Source organism: Oncorhynchus masou, unplaced genomic scaffold (genome assembly GCF_036934945.1).
Source record: "Oncorhynchus masou masou isolate Uvic2021 unplaced genomic scaffold, UVic_Omas_1.1 unplaced_scaffold_2607, whole genome shotgun sequence".
In the NCBI taxonomy this organism is placed as follows: Eukaryota; Metazoa; Chordata; class Actinopteri; order Salmoniformes; family Salmonidae; genus Oncorhynchus; species Oncorhynchus masou.
Window position 1 is genome coordinate 41,755 of NW_027009047.1, and position 16,723 is coordinate 58,477.

Genomic DNA, 16,723 nt, shown 5'->3' on the forward strand with positions numbered 1-16,723 from the left:
AACAAATTAATTGTCTGTACTTGCGGGAAAGTGAGAAGGAGGGCATATATCCTTTCAGACAGATAAGAATGTTTGTTTGATGTTCCATTAGTGGAGAATAAATTATATATTTTCGACAGATTGGAATGTTTGTTTTATGAGGAGTAGAAGACGATCTCCAGACCTGAAGACACTGCGCTATTGTGTGGATCAAGAGAGTGTGAGAAACTGATGACGTCATTTTATGTTCTCTCTTTAAAATGTAATGTTCTTTGTATTTTGGGTCAGTACTCATCAAGAATAAATTCTGAACTTGTTTTTTAAGACTGGTCTCGATCTATTTCATGCAAAAATGATAAACTTACAACTTGTTATGAAATACATAGTGTGATTATGGTTTTGGCTACAAAACATATAGGAATTTAGAAATCCTCTAACAATTGGTCCTTCGAGCCGGATCTAAATACCCCTCCCTATTATCTGGAGGTAGTACGCCGAAAATCGTGCACGGACGGGAGACACCCGTTTACTAAAAAAAGTCCTGGCCTCCGAATTGAGTTAAAAATTCAGGCCTGCGTATTATCACAGAATACAGGGAAGGTGACTAGATACAACGAACATTGCTTTCCCAGTCGGCGATAAGGTCAGTAATCTCTATTCTTGATTAAGAGGAATAACTTAACTATCATAGGATGGATTTAAGTTGTTCTCAGATTGAAAGTCAACTTACAAATAGGCTATGCTTGGAGCGACATTTTAGTTCAAAGTCCTATAGGAACAGTGACCTACTGTATATTCCTACAGTGTTCACTGTATACGGGTGAAAACTATGTCAGATCGAGCGATGAATGGACGGGGGGGTCTTTCCGGTTTTCAGTAGTCTGTGTTCTTGATAGTGAAAAGTGATTGTGTGGTTGAGGCTCCAAACGGAACAGGTGATTTTATACCATCAACTTTCAAGAATAGACACTGCAGGATTGGTTTTGGGACTGGCCTCGGGTCCATTTGTTTTCGGTCAACTTTACAAGTAGGCTATGTTTGGAGCACATAGTTTATGTTAAAAGTCCTATAGGAACAGTGATTACTGTATACGGGGAGTTAAATGTCAGATTGAACAATGTATCCAGTGGAAAGACAAAACAAGTGACCCCATAGATATATAGTTCTTGATAATAGACACTGCAGGTTAGTGGTTTTTATTTAGATTATGGGGAACAATTGAGTTGCTTTTCCTTTGGTCATTTTCAATCAACCTACAGATTAAGCTATATTTGGGAAGTGACATTTTAGTTCAAAGTCCTATAGGAACAGTGATTACTGTATTCTTACAGTGATCGCTGTATACGGGTGAAAACTAGTATCAGATTGAACGATTTAGTGGACTTGAGACTCTGAGATTCTGTCTATTTGTCCTCGGTCAACCCTACAAGTAAGCTGATTTGGAGCGACAATCTTAGCAGAAGTCCTATAGGAACAGTAATGTATTGTATACGGGTGACTGAATGTCAGACTTTAGTAGATGAGGAATCCAATAAAGAGATATTAACCATAAGGTGTTAAATATTGGAATTACTAGAGTGAGTAGATAAGGATTCCAATAAAGAGAAATTAACATAAAGTGTTGAAGATTGGAATTATTAGGAGGGTCAGGAATTTATTATAATGGGTAGTAATCCCTCTAAACTGCTTTCTGAAGAGACGGAAGATTACCAAGTAGGTGAAACAAAAGATCAAGGAATGTAGATTTCTGTCCTAAATGGGAAAAAAGGTATGGTTTTGACGGACGCCTAGATGTCGAAAAGTTAGAATCCTTATAAAACAGATACATAAGGAATGGGAAATAATGTGAAAAAACAGAATAAACAGGGGCATACACCGCCGGAGTTTGGCTTTCGAAGCAAAAAAGAGATTTGGACGCGCAGGAAAGGTTCAATCTGACAAGACTCGAGAGGCGCGTCTCCGCCCCGCAGATGAAAAAAAGTTAACCAATTGGGTGGGCGGAGGGTAACAAACTATATCTTCCTCGATTATACCAACAATACAGAGATAATCCAGTCGACAAAATAGTGGTTATAAGAATACGGTGAAATTACCACCCAAGTATGTGGATCCCGCTGCCGAGGGAGGTATAATGGAGTTAGAGAAGGGAATAAAGCTGAGAAAATGGATAAGGTGAGTCAAAAGAAAAATACAAGATGTTTTAATTGTAACGAATTGACATTTCGCTACTGAGTGTAACACTCCTGCAAACCTCGTCAACAAGGTTGTAATTTAACTGTGGGGAAAGTCAGAGGCGAATGAGAATCAATCGGGCATTTAAATTGGGGCTAAAAAAATAAAAAGATAACTGTAAAATCAATCCACGGTTTGGTTCTTACCCGCAGCCGAGGCGGTTAACTAAAACTGATATTAGAGTGAAATTCACCTATTTGCATGTTTTGGCCGGAAAAATACGTTCGCCAGTGATTGTCTAAATATAACTGAAAGTTTATTATGTGTTTTAGATTGAATAAAAATAATTTTAAAAGAAGGCATTAAAAATAATGGCGAGACAATTGAGGTAATACGCCACTTTGCCCAAAATGATCTGGGGGAATAATGTATTGAGATGGGAGTCGATTTAAATAAATGTATCATAAAAGAGAAAGTCACCTAAAGTTAAATGTAGGGAATAACGGAGAGATACGATACAATTTCATGCTATCCGGACGTTATAGCTATTTATGAATCGACTGACATATGATAAATTTAGCACAAAACATGGTACGTTCAGATGTTAAGGTATAGTAAGTTGAGAAGCTGGGTTGGTTTTACATTGATGATTAGAATTTAAAACTGAACGCAATCTGAATAGGGAATATATATTTAACAGAGGCAGGCAGATTGTTGTGTCGCTTCACGTTGAACAACATCGTTCCTCAAATTTAAACAGAGAAAAGGGGTTGTGGTGATTTAGAGGGAAAAATGTGTGCATTATAGCTTAGAGTTACTTTTCAAAAGCGGCCAGAAGTTCCAAATACATTTTTGAAAAGGAGAAGTATCGGGAAGATAGACTGAAAAGATGCTACAGCTTGCAGCGGAAGTGCTAGGCACTCAATGGGCTATATGGTGCAACGCTTTGGACTATAAAATAGGTAAGAATAGTTTAATCGTGAAAAGTTGTGATTGTTTTCCTAAGTATTGATTTTTGGTTAGGTAACGCCAGTGAATTCGAATGAAAAGTAACATATTCTAAACATGATCTGTTTTCCGTTTTCATTGCTGGGAAAAAATGAAATGTTTTATCTTAAAGGGACAGTGCACGGTTATCACAGTGGTTTGAGTGTATGGCAGTGTATAAAATATTTTGGGACGGCAATTTGAAGATAGACTGAATGAGTTACAAAAACATCAAGAGATTTAAAACAAAACGATGTGAAGGGATTATCAGAATTATTGGGTGTCGCTGTAGTAGTAAAAGTTTGGGTTAAGGGGATTTCCTGTTCCCAGTGACAAGGTATTTTAAAGGTGTACACTCACATATGCTAGTATGAGTTTTAATTAGACAAGTGAATAACGTATTGGGAATAGAGTCGAATTAAAATACTAAGTCAAAGATTGGTGACAATTACTAGATCAAAATGAATTCTAAATAATAACGAAGAGACAATTACGATTTATGCCCATCGAAATGTTTTTATAAAATTAGCTTTAGAGATATTGGTTGGGGTGGTAAATTATAATTCAGGATTTGAACAGATGTGATAAATTAGGTTTGATTTATCGAACAACAATTATTTACAATTCATTGAAAGTCGTTACGGATTGGGCCAAGGTTGAGCGCTTGATGATGACGCCACTAGCTAAGCACTTATTGGTCGCCACGGAAATTACGTTGTGAATGGGGGTAACGGAGAAAATTGTTTGTCTGTTAGTGTGTGTATTAGTGTTTGAGTAACTTTTAAAAGTTGATAAAAATTACAAAATACATCTTTAACAGTAATTTGGGAGTAGCCAGGATAGTCAGGAAAGATGCTAAAAACTATCAGCTGATACGTTAGGTAGGCATCATAAGATTTGTGGTGTTTGTTTGGATTGAACTAGGCTATGGGAGAGAGAGAGACTGGATGTATGAATCGTAAAACATCGTGGTAATGGATTCCGATGGTTGTGATTCCAGGTTTGATTGTTTATGTAACACCAGTGAATTTGAGCACTTTCCCTTGTGTGGAACCTTGTTAGGGTATTTAAAGTTTGAAAAGCAACCTCTATAGAAAAACATAACTGCATATGTTTCGGGAAGTAAGCTAGGTTGAATTAGGTTATTCGAGCTTTTCCCCTGATACGTAGACATGCGTAGCAGGAGCAAGTTGGGTTTTTTTTCTTTTTTTTCTTGAGGAACACGTAGATGATGTTTTGTTTTATCGAGATGTAAACGTGAGTCTTTGAGTAATTTTGTCATCTGAAGCATTATCGTAGTGAGTTTTTGCAGAGTTTGTTTTTTGCTGATAAAAGTGGTTTGTTTAATTGGTTACTGATGATTGTTTATTCTAGGAGTTGATTAAACTTAATTAAGCATTTGTTCTGGTGTGTTTAAGTAGGATTCTTTATACCGGGACGGATGAAAGTTATCTAAAATATGTGAGTTGAAGGAGCCAAGGGAAAACGCGTTTACAGTGAATGCTAGTTAGGCGTGTTGTGTTCTTCTGGGAAAATTGATGTGTAGGTGTCTCAATTTTAGATGTTTCCTAATCTTGGGGAGAATGAGGCCATAAACGACCAAATTGGAAAAGGCCTGGAAGTTTTGATTAATCATTAAGGTTTGCAAATATATACACATAAAACATTTTATAGGACTATTTGTTTTAGTGCAAAGGTATTTTAAAGAGGCACACTCACATATGGAACTTTATGAGTTTTTAGTTTATGAGTTTTAATTATACAAGTGAATTTTTTGATTTTATGACCTATTGATCTTATCGACTATCTTTGAGGTCTGATCAGCCTCAGGAGAGTCATTTGTATAATGAAGTATGGTCATATTGAGTTACTAGTTTTAAGGTAAATTCATTTATAATGGAGTTTTGGTTGGGGGGGTTAGAATTGTTTGAACCGCAAATGAGAAAGTGGTTCAGGATTCTGTTTTACAACATTAGCTGTGAAGTTTTTGAATGGGCTATTAATGATTTGGTATTGTAACAGAAAAAAATCATATTTATCATTGAGAATAAATAGGGGAAGATAAGATACATTGAGGTTTGGATAGGAGATAGATTAAGCCAATAGGGCAGGGAATTACATAGAAAAATAAGTTACAGTTTTTAGGGGTGATAAATTACTGTGGATAAGGTATTCCACACTTTGCAACACATATTAAATTCATGTTATTGTCAGATATAATACTGAGGGTCCCTGAAGGAAAAGGCTTGTTAGTGTAGGAAGGATTTTGATATGGTTAGCATTTATTAGACTTTGTTTGAGTATTAGAAGTTTTTAAATAGTATTACATTTTACAGGAATATAGGACATCTGTGATGATTCAGGATTTTTGTTAGGATTAAGATAGATTGATTAAGGAAATGTAAAGACTTTAGAGAAAAGCCACTTATAGACATGATTTTTCTAAAATCAATGATTTTAGATAAAGTCAAACGGTTAAAAGCTTAGTGGTATTTGAGAGATATGAGAGAAATGGGTTACGGTTTAAATTGGTAAATATATTTATTTAAGAAAATATATAAGTAGCACAGATAGTTCTTAAAGTAGATAAGAAACTTGACAGAGTATTGTTACAGGATTGACATGAATGGACGCCCAAGAGAATTGGACATGTGGAAAATTAAAAGGGGCTCCTACATGATGATGTCAGACATTAGGATAATTTACTAATCTTGCCCAAGTCATTGTTTAAGAGTAGGGCAACAGTTACCTGGGCAGAGCCAGGTAACAAAAGTGGGATGGGTAAATTGTGTTATTGGATAGGATGTGACCTACGGGATAATTAACTAATAAATAAAAAATATATATATTAGCAAATAATTAGATAGAACAAATGAGAAACTGTTTGTTAACCTGTTGAAACTCTAGGGGCGCAATTTCATTTTTGGATGAAAAACGTTCCCGTTTTAAACAAGATATTTTGTCACAAAAATATGCTCGACTATGCATATAATTGATAGCTTTCGAAAGAAAACACTCTGACGTGTCCAGAACTGCAAAGATATTTTCTGTGTGCCCTAGAACGTGAGCTTCAGGCAAAACCAAGATGAGACGGCATCCAGGAAATGAGCAGGATTTTGAGGCTCTGTTTTCCATTGTCTCCTTATATGGCTGTGAATGCGAGAGGAGTAAGTCTGTCCTTTCTGTCGTTTCCCAAGGTGTCTGCAGCATTGTGACGTATTTGTATACATGTCATTGGAAGATTGACCATAAGAGACCACATTTACCAGGTGTCCGCCGGTGTCCTGCGCCGAAATTGGTGCGCAAAAGTCAGCTGCAAGTATTTTTCCATGGAATTTAGAGAAGAATACAGGCTTCCCACGAACGATATATCAATGAAGAGATATGTGAAAAAACACATTGAGGATTGATTCCAAACAACGTTTGCCATGTTTCTGTCGATATTATGGAGTTAATTCGAAAAAAGTTTGACGTTGTAGGTGACTGAATTTTCGGTTCGTTTCGGTAGCCAAATGCGATGTACAAACGGAGCGATTTCTCCTACACACAGACGCTTTCAGGAAAAACTGCGCTTTTGGTATGTAACTGAGAGTCTCCTCATTGAAAACATCCGAAGCTCTTCAAAGGTAAATGATTTTATTTATTTGGTTATCTGGTTTTTTGTGAAAATGTTGCATGCTAAATGTTACTCTCAAAATGCTAAGCTAGCTTAGCATACTCTTACACAAATTAGTCCATTGCTATGGTTCAAAAGCATATTTTGAAAATCTGAGATGACAGTGTTGTTAAGAAAAGGCTAAGCTTGAGAGCAGGCGCATTATTTTCATTTTATTTGCGATTTTCAGAAATTGTTAACGTTGGCGTTATGCTAATGAGCCTGGAGGCTTTAGTCACGATCCCGGATCCGGGATGGGAGATTCAAGAGGTTAATGAGTCGGACCAGAGGGATTTACTCCAGACACGCAAACAGGCCTCATCCCCATCATTCGCAGAGAAGAGACGGCAAAGATATTGCAGAAAGATAGGGTGCCTTGTGAAGATGGTTAATCTGCCCTTGCCATCCGTAGTACTGGAAAATAAATTGGATGTGCGGTAAAAGCACGTATTCTAGCAACGGGGCAATTAATAACTGGGATATCTTATGTTTCACCGAGTCGGCTGAAAACTGGCATGAATAGAAGTAGATCTCATGATAAGATGTAGACCACACTATCTACCTAGAGAATTTTCATCTGTATTTTTCATAGCTGTCTATATACCACTACAGATCTATGTTGGCACTAAGACCGCAGACAATGAGCTGTATACCACCATAAGCAAACAGGAAAACGCTCATCCAGAAGAGGCGCTCCTAGTGGCCGGGGACTTTAATGCAGGGAAACTTAAATCCGTTTTACCTCATTTCTATCAACATGTTAAACGTGTAACCAGAGGGAAAAGAACTCTAGACCACCTTTTACCCACACACAGAAACACGACAAAGCACTCCTCGCCCCCATTTGGCAAATCTGACCATCATACTAAATTAAAGCAGGAAGCACCAGTGACTCGGTCAATAAAAAGTGGTCAGATGAAGCAGATGCTAAGCTACAGGACTGTTTTGCTAGCACATACGGTGGAATATGTTCCGAGATTCTTCCGATGGCATTGAGGAGTACACCACATCAGTCACCGGCTTCATCAATAAGTGCATCGATGACATCGTTCCCACAGTGACCGTACATACCCAAACCAGAAGCAATGGATAACAGGCAACAGCCACACTGAGCTAAAGGGTAGAGCTGCCGCTGTCAAGTCGCAGGGCTCTAACCTGGAAGTTAAGATTTTATGGTGAAACATCTCGCTCCTTGTTCTCTCTGTGACACCACATTGTATCTGTCCCATTATGGTGTCTGTGAGAGCATGGGAATCAACATTGAGGCCATCTCATCTCCATTTGAAGAAGAAGAAGAAGAAGAAGAAGAATAATAAGAAGGGAACGCCTTCTCTGTGAAGTGTGCAATAACTCAATTCAATGTAAACAATGCCATTTTTTTAAACTTTGGCAAAGGGTCACATCTACAAAACTGAGTGTACTCTGTTTGTAACTGATCATAGTTTTGGGAACAGAAAACTGTATTGAGATCAGGCTTTTCTTCGATGAGAAAATCAGCCAAATGTCGGCCCAGTTCCATCTCGCCCATACACTCCCACTTCCAGCCACTGGGCTTTCTCTCTGACGCAACATTGTATCTGTCCCATTATGGTGTCTGTGAGCATGGGCAAACATTGAGGCCATCTCATCTCCATTTTGAAGTAGCCCATTTTCTTATTCTACTACTTCTTTTGAGTTGGTCAACAAACTGAAAGGTGCATACTGCCACCTGGAGGTATTGTTTGAAAAGGTATAAAACCAAGGTTGGTGATTTACTGCTACCAGCAGTTGGGTCGTTCCACAAAATGAGTGCCTTTTGCTTCTCTTTGATATTTTAACAAAGGTCAAAATTGTGCACCGATATTGCATTTCTAAAGCCTGTTATATTAATTGAAGTGCCCTTAAATATATACCACATGTATTATTCAATAAGCAGATTTTTAATATGAATAATGACTAAGGTGCCAAAATGACTAATGACTGCGCACCCTCATGTGACTGCGCACCCTCATGTTTTATTTTATTTTATTTTATTTCACCTTAATTTAACCAGGTAGGCTAGTTGAGAACAAGTTCTTATTTACAACTTCGACCTGGCCAAGATAAAGCATAGCAGTGTGAACAGACAACACAGAGTTACACATGGAGTAAACAATTAACAAGTCAATAACACAGTAGAAAAAAAGGGGAGTCTATATACAATGTGTGCAAAAGGCATGAGGAGGTAGGCGAATAATTACAATATTGCAGATTAACACTGGATTGATAAATGGTCATGTACAGGTAGAGATATTGGTGTGCAAAAGAGCAGAAAAGTAAATAAATAAAAACTGTGGGGATGAGTAGAGAAATGGGTGGGCTATTTACCAATAGATTATGCACAGCTGCAGCGATCGGTTAGCTGCTCAGATAGCTGATGTTTGAAGTTGGTGAGGGAGATAAAGGTCTCCAACTTCAGCGATTTTTGCAATTCGTTCCAGTCACAGGCAGCAGAGTACTGGAACGAAAGGCGGCCGAATGAGGTGTTGGCTTTAGGGGATGATCAGTGAGATACACCTGCTGGAGCGCGTGCAACGGATGGGTGTTGCCATCGTAACCAGTGAACTGAGATAAGGCGAGCTTTACCTAGCATGGCCTTGTAGACGACCTGGAGCCAGTGGGTCTTGCGACGAATATGTAGCGAGGGCCAGCCGACCAGAGCATACAAGTCGCAGTGGGTAGGTAGTATAAGGTGCTTTTTAGTGACAAAACGGATGGCACTGTGATAAACTGCATCCAGTTTGCTGAGAAGAGTGTTGGAAGCAATTTTGTAGATGACATCGCCGAAGTCGAGGATCGTAGGATAGTCAGTTTTACTAGGGTAAGCTTGGCAGCGTGAGTGAAGGAGGCTTTGTTACGGAATAGAAAGCCGACTCTTGATTTGATTTTTGATTGGAGATGTTTGATATGGGTCTGGAAAGAGAGTTTGCAGTCTAGCCAGACACCTAGGTACTTATAGATGTCCACATATTCAAGGTCGGAACCATCCAGTGTGGTGATGCTAGTCGGGCAAGCACAGTGTCCAATGACGGGCCGAAAGTATATAGAATGGTGTCGTGACAACGAACCCTCTGACTTCTATGGAAGATTTTAACCCTACTTAATACCAAGAGTCCACCATCATTGTAAAGCCCTAGTTATTTTGTTGCTTTGTTATTTTGCTGCTTTGACAAAATAATGTCTGAAGATTATTAATTTAATGCGATTAATTTAAGTCATCGTCCCTAATTTTAAGGTCAACTCTGAACTGAGCTCTTGTTTTCATGTGGTAAAACTATATTTATTTTAAAAATATTTATTTCAGAAGAAACATTTAACAACTTATAGTCAAACTATAGTATAAAAGCAGGTGGGCAAGTTACTTTCAATTGCCCCTCCCTGTTGAACATAATAAACGCCCATTCCCAAGGCGAATTATGGCTTCTTTCAAATGAAATTATGATCATATAACTTTTGAAAACTGGGCCCTGATGACTGCTGATTGGTTGATTCTGCTACTGATTAAAGTCATCACCAGGTGTTGCAATTACTTGGGTGCTGTAGCTAGTATATAAAACACACAAGCAAATGGTGGTTCTCTCATACACCTTTTTACTGTTCTGGATTATTGAGAGAGAGACGGTGGTGAATGGCAAGATGGTGGTGAAATTCATGCTTTTGCTCATGAGTTACTACTATGCTTACGGTTTGCCAGGTAAGGGCTTCCTTAGCTGTTGATGACGGAAGGACACTGAGTTTGTGTGGGGTGAGAAGTTGAGGTTTGATGACGACTCTGAACCCAAGGTCAGATCTCGTTCCCAAAACCGTTGCCACTCCCATGTTGGAGCATTCTCATAAGCCAGACTATCTGAAGCTACCAGAATACATCCCTATTCGTGCTTCTGAGGACCAAGCGAATGTCTTCAAGCCTGAAGGGAAGTTCAGGCTGCCACTCTGTCAAGCACATCCTGCTGCCCACCGCCTCTCCCGCCCACCACTCCTCCAGTTCACTCTAAGAAGGTTGAGGTCCTGTGCCACCTCGACAGGATTTATGTGAGAATCAGAAAGGACGCTCACCAACCCCGACGCCTGCAAGTACCTCAAACTCCACAAATGCAAAGTCAACCAATCCACCGCGGAACACTACTACATGCTCTACAACATCAAAAGCTGTAGCTTCCATAGAAAGGTTGGCTACCAATGCCATCAGAAATACAATCCCCTGTCACTCAGACATCAAATGTATGCCCTGGAGTGATCCAGTCAAATTGCAATGGTCTGAAGGGATTGTATTTCCATGGCTGTAATGATTGAGAATGTTCAGATGTCTTGGTGGTTTTTAGAGTTGTTTCTTCTATTCCAGTGTACCGCTGACTATATTTCCTACTCCAACGTGCTGAAGTATGAGCCAGAGGCCATAGGCGGTATTGTGAGGGAGTTGCCATTCTCTGTTCACATCGAATGCCGCTACAATCGGTGAACCACCACTTCACGATTTCACATTTGGTGGCTACGTTGTCCACACTAGCATATCCTATACATGGCTCCATACTAGGTAGTATGCTAGTCTGGATATTATTTGAGTGTCTGACTGCACTAATGGCCATTTTCTACAGGATCCACCACTCTTACAAGTTTGGCTTTCATCCTCGTTTGGCGGGAAAAGTCTTCAAGGCCCTTAAATCCAAAGGTTGGCGTCACCCTCATATCTTATGATGGTGAGTTGACTTGACAGATGTCACCTAAATCTGAATGCACTTGCAGTATTGTTTTCTATTAAAGAACCTTAACTTCTATCCTTTCTTCAGAATCATGGAACAAGCTCACTGGAAATAAAACCTATATCATTGGACAACCAATGTACTTTGAGTGCCAAAGTTCCCACTATTTCTTTGCATCGCGGGTGTATATTAACAACTGTTATGTGACTGCTAGCCCCAACTCCACTCTCAAATACACTGTGGTCGATAAATCTGGGTAAAACTACTTTGTTACAGAACTGCACTTTATCTTGGCCTGGTTTTGTTTTGTTCATGGTAGTTAATTTCTTGCTTGTTAATTGGTTAGATTCCACAGCTGGGCAGTTTACACAGGCAGCCTAATTCTCTTGTCCACTAATTGCTTGAAAGACCAATTATTAAGTCTTTAAACTTATCTGATTGGTCAAATTGATATTTGATGTGGGAGTACAGAGCTTAGCACGTCTCCCAAGGCTAAAGAAATTTCGGTTTGGGAAAAATGGATTATTTTCAGAGTCGGGTAATTGGTTAAGGGAAGAGGATGGGTTTGAATTTGACTCTAGCAATAACCGGGAGAGGGGGTATGTCGAGTGAAGACTGTCAAGTTGAAAGTGGGCCAGGATGCCAGTGAGTTATGGAGGTGAAATTGAAGGGGTAAAGGTTTGTGAGGAGCATTAGCCTTGCTGATGGACATGGTGATGATGATGATGCATTTTGGTCCAGTGGACTGAGATTTTTGAAGATGGAACCAGGTCTTTGGCTGATCCAGGGGTGGGAAAAGAGGGTGTGCTTTTGAGTCGGTGGACTGGACTTGTTTCTTTAGATCAGAGGGAGCATGCGCGCTGGGCAAGCCGCAACCAGTATAGGTCTTGCTTTGCGCACCATTGAAGGGAGTTATTTCTGGGGTGGCGCAATGGAAGTGGCAGATTCTCAGTAGTTTGATGCAACGTAGACCCGGTGGCAACACGAGTGTCACTTTCAGCCCTTTGAGTTGAGTCAGTCTTACCTGACAAGATCATGTTAGGGATGTATCAAGCATCCTGTTGGCGCTTTGCAGAATCCACTGCTCTGTTTCAGCTGCAACATTTATGGTCATGTCAGTGTAGGAGGGAGATTCCAAAATGTGGATGTGTGCAGAAGGAATGGGATGGAGGGTTGTGTAGTTTCGTTGGATAAAGTGGTCAACTGTAGGGTGCACATGTTGCTGGGGATCAGAAGTGTTCGGTGGCTTGTCAGAGTAGTGCTGAGGAGCGAAGTAGAGAATGGGTCAAGGGTATAAATTTGAGGGATTCCTGTGAATGGGATGTCTGACAGCACAGAGGGATAGGCCAATGACTGACATGTATGCTTCAGTAAGGTGCAGAGGACTAGCACAGTGTGTAGCATGGTAGTGTCCTGTCCTCTCAGCCCATTGGCCTGTGGAAGGATCAGATGAGGTTAAAGTAGGTAATATTCAGTATTTTTGGTTCCCATTTTGTATCAAAAAGGGCCTATAATTCAGTCGGGGGGTGGTAATGCAATATATGGGATGCCAAGTGCTGTTAAACCTCAACCAAGAGAAATCACAACGGTCTGCCTGTGTAAACAGCCCTAGTGTCTTTTGTAACTCAGTCCCTGGTTTACAAGGCGAGAATAAGAACCAGCGAGTGAACCTTGCCCCGAATTGCTGTGTTAAGTACACATCTTCTCTTCACTAGATGCATGGTGGATGGCAAGAATACCGTCCAGTCAAAGTTCCTGGCACACACAACCAACAATGCTTTGAGGTTCACTGTCGGAGCTTTCATCTTCCAGGGCCTGGACACCAGGTCTGACTCATGTGTGAATCTCCAAACAACTAATCATGATGGTTTGCATCTTAATACTATAGGCCTACAGTAATGCACCTTTAAATAACGTACATTTATTTTCTTCCAGAAACTCCACTTGCACTGTGAAATAACTACAGGGAATGTCACTCCAACTCCAAGTTTCAAATCCTGCAACTATGACACAAAGACTAAAAAGTAGGTTCACCTGAGTGATTTGAGTTCTGAGGGACTCCTTGCTGTGAGGGTTAACTAATATTTATTGTGATTGTCCTAGGTGGTGGAACTGTATGGTGAAGCTGTTTGTCAAAAAAGTGTCGGCTCTGTCCTTCTCCTTCTCTACAACCCTCCGGTGAAAGAAGCCCGGTTCATGACCAGTCTTGTCTCATTGTCACCAACCCTTTCATCTGAGCGCATTAGAGAATGTGGGGAATGGAAGCCATTTTTGATGACATTTACATTATGGTTTGTTTGACTAATCTCTGTGAAATGCAATACTGATCTGATAATGCTCTCATAGCTCACGCACAAACTGTGACCAGTCATTTTAAGGACGATGGCCCATGACGACCATGCTAAAAATAAAACACTGAGCATGGAAACTCAACGATGGGGCTTACTGAAGGTACTCAATCCTCTGCTTAATTCTTAAGAATGTTTAATTATGTTAATATATTATGAGCACAAATTTCTGAAAATAATAGCTTTCTCCCTCATTGTTTTAGGTGCTGTTGGGAGGCTTTGATGAGCAGTGGCCAGTTCTTTTGATAAAATAAACTTTTTAAACAATCATTTGTCTTGAGTTCATTCAAAATGGCTGCAGAGGTACAGGCAGAACTGGGTTGAAATATTAAAGTTGATTACTTTCAGACATGCATATTTGGGGATGTTTTATTTGAAGTAGTTGAATATTGGAATGTGTTTGGAAATTACTGGTATGTAATTTTAAAATCTCCAACTGTGTAAATCCAACATGTGAACTTAATTTCATGAGTTGAAATGAAAGAACCCAGGAATGTTCCATACGTACAAAGCTTAGTTCAAGTGTTCACATTTGTTGAAATCCATGTTTGAGCATTTCTCCTTTGCCAAGATACTCCATCACCCTGGCAGGTGTGGCAAATCAAGAAGTTGATTAATTTAAAATGCATGATCATTACACAGGTGGACCTTGTGATGGGCACAAGGCCACTCTTATATAAGCAGTTGTCCAAATTGAGGGAGTGTGCAGAATTGTTAATTTTACTACCATAAACTGCTGCACATTTTAGAACTGGGCATTGTCTAACTGGCCTCACAACTGCAGACCACGAGTAACTATACCAGCCCGGGACCTTAACATCCAGCTTCTTCACCTGTAGGATAATCGGAGACCAGACAGCTGAAACTGGAGCACTTCTGAACCTGGCTCTGCCTAGTTCCCAAGTTGGTGGGGGTGGGAATGCTCACCATGGCTGTGCTCCTTCCCAGTCCTGTGAAATATGTAGATTAGGGCCTAATGTATTTCAATTTACTGATTTTCTTAACTGTAATTTAGTAAAAAAATTCAGTGTCTATACTCCCATGCAGTTGAACCCTGGTCTGTTTGGTATTTGGAAATATTTTTACTTAAATACACTATAGGAAATTATTTGAAATGTTTCCAATGTAGTTTTGGGCCACATTTGAAAAATGCTGAAGTATTTCAGGTAACTTTCAAATAAGCATTTATTTGGGTCCAGGTTGGAACTTCTGATTTTAACATGAAACAGCTTAGGCAGGTTTCCTCATGATGCACTTTTCTGCATTTCAATGTCATTAGATTTGGCATCTCTACAGTTAATTGTCCAGTATTAACCTTAAATTGTTCAACACTCTATACCAGTTGAAGTTTTGTCCAGACCATTGCATTCCTTCGGCTTTGGCAAATACTCCTCTATCAGCATGGAAGAGTTCCTGAGCATCTCTTGCAAGTGCTTTACAGTCTTGGTGTAGCTGCCATTTTGTACCCCAAGAGGGCGGAAGAGATTTACAGGCTCTGCATCACTAAATACAGCAGGGAGTCCAATCTCACTTGGAACCAGAGGCTTTCCAATAAAGCTGTGAAGCAACTTCCTACCCTGAAGGCTATTTTCTAGGAAGTGCAATGCATCACGTAACCTGCTAGCCAAGTGTTCAGGGTACCAGTCAGGAGGCTCTTTACTCAAAAGCAAGTGAATTAACACTGTTTTGAAGTGATGATCTGTAAGGATACTTCTGCCTGTGAGGGCTTTTTGTGAAGGAACGCTACAATTCCAAGGCAGTGAATGTGGCAGGAGTTTTCAGGCAGGTGATTGGCCAGGTACTTCAGGAAGTGGTCCTCGTAAGTGGTCAATGAGAGGCTCCAGTATGTGTCCAAGGAGTTGTTCGTAGTTGGGGTGGAAGGAGAAATGGTGAAATAAGCTTCAGTGTCTTTGAGTTTCACCATGGGAGCCATATCGAAGGTTATCACCTTCCCTGATCTGAATCGAACCATCAGAGCTCCTGGGGCGTCTATGTTGCGAAATGTCAGCTCAAATTCGTACTTGTGGGATATCTGTCCCCAAGCTTTTCTAATTGTGGTCTGGAACCATTTGGTAACCTGGGTTTTGGCCAGGTAAGGGGTGTGTTTTGAGCAAAGAGCGCTACCCAATACATCAGTGAACTTTTTACCACTTTGAGTTTCTTATTGTCACAACAACTAACTTTCAAATAAACATAAACTCCTCTCAGCCTCCAGTATTTATGCTGCAGTAGTTTATGTGTCGGGGGCTAGGGTCAGCTTGTTATATCTGTCCAATTCGGTGTCCTGTTTGAATCTAAGTGTGCGTTCTCTAATTCTCTCCTCCTCTCTCTCTTTCTCAAAGGACCTGAGCCCTAGGACCATGCCCCAGGACTACCTGACATGATCACTCCTTGCTGTCCCCAGTCCACCTGGCCGTGCTGCTGCCCCAGTTTCAACTGTTCTGCCTTATTATTATTCGACCATGCTGGTCATTTATGAACATTTGAACATCTTGGACATGTTCTGTTATAATCTCCACCCGGCACAGCCAGAAGAGGACTGGCCACCCCACATAGCCTGGTTCCTCTCTAGGTTTCTTCCTAGGTATTGGCCTTTCTAGGGAGTTTTTCCTAGCCACCGTGCTTCTGCACCTGCATTGCTTGCTGTTTGGGGTTTTAGGCTGGGTTTCTTTACAGCACTTTGAGATATCAGCTGATGTACAAAGGGCTATATAAATAAATTTGATTTGATTTGACAACACAGCCGGCACAGCATATCATCATCTCCTATGGCAGCTGTGCGACATGAGCAGCCATTTTGGTTCACACCACCATCCAACATTTTGACTCTACCACAGCCCTCCATTTCAGGTGGCATATCATCA

At 40.2% G+C, this 16,723-nt stretch overlaps 2 pseudogenes; one reads left to right on the top strand and one right to left on the bottom strand.

Moving 5' to 3' along the window:
* Nucleotides 1–10,447: 10,447 nt before the first annotated feature.
* On the top strand, nt 10,448–13,693 carry LOC135533710 (uncharacterized; annotated as a pseudogene).
* A 1,491-nt stretch (nt 13,694–15,184) lies between these two features.
* LOC135533712 (inositol 1,4,5-trisphosphate receptor-interacting protein-like) lies at nt 15,185–16,716 on the bottom strand (annotated as a pseudogene).
* Nucleotides 16,717–16,723: the final 7 nt, after the last annotated feature.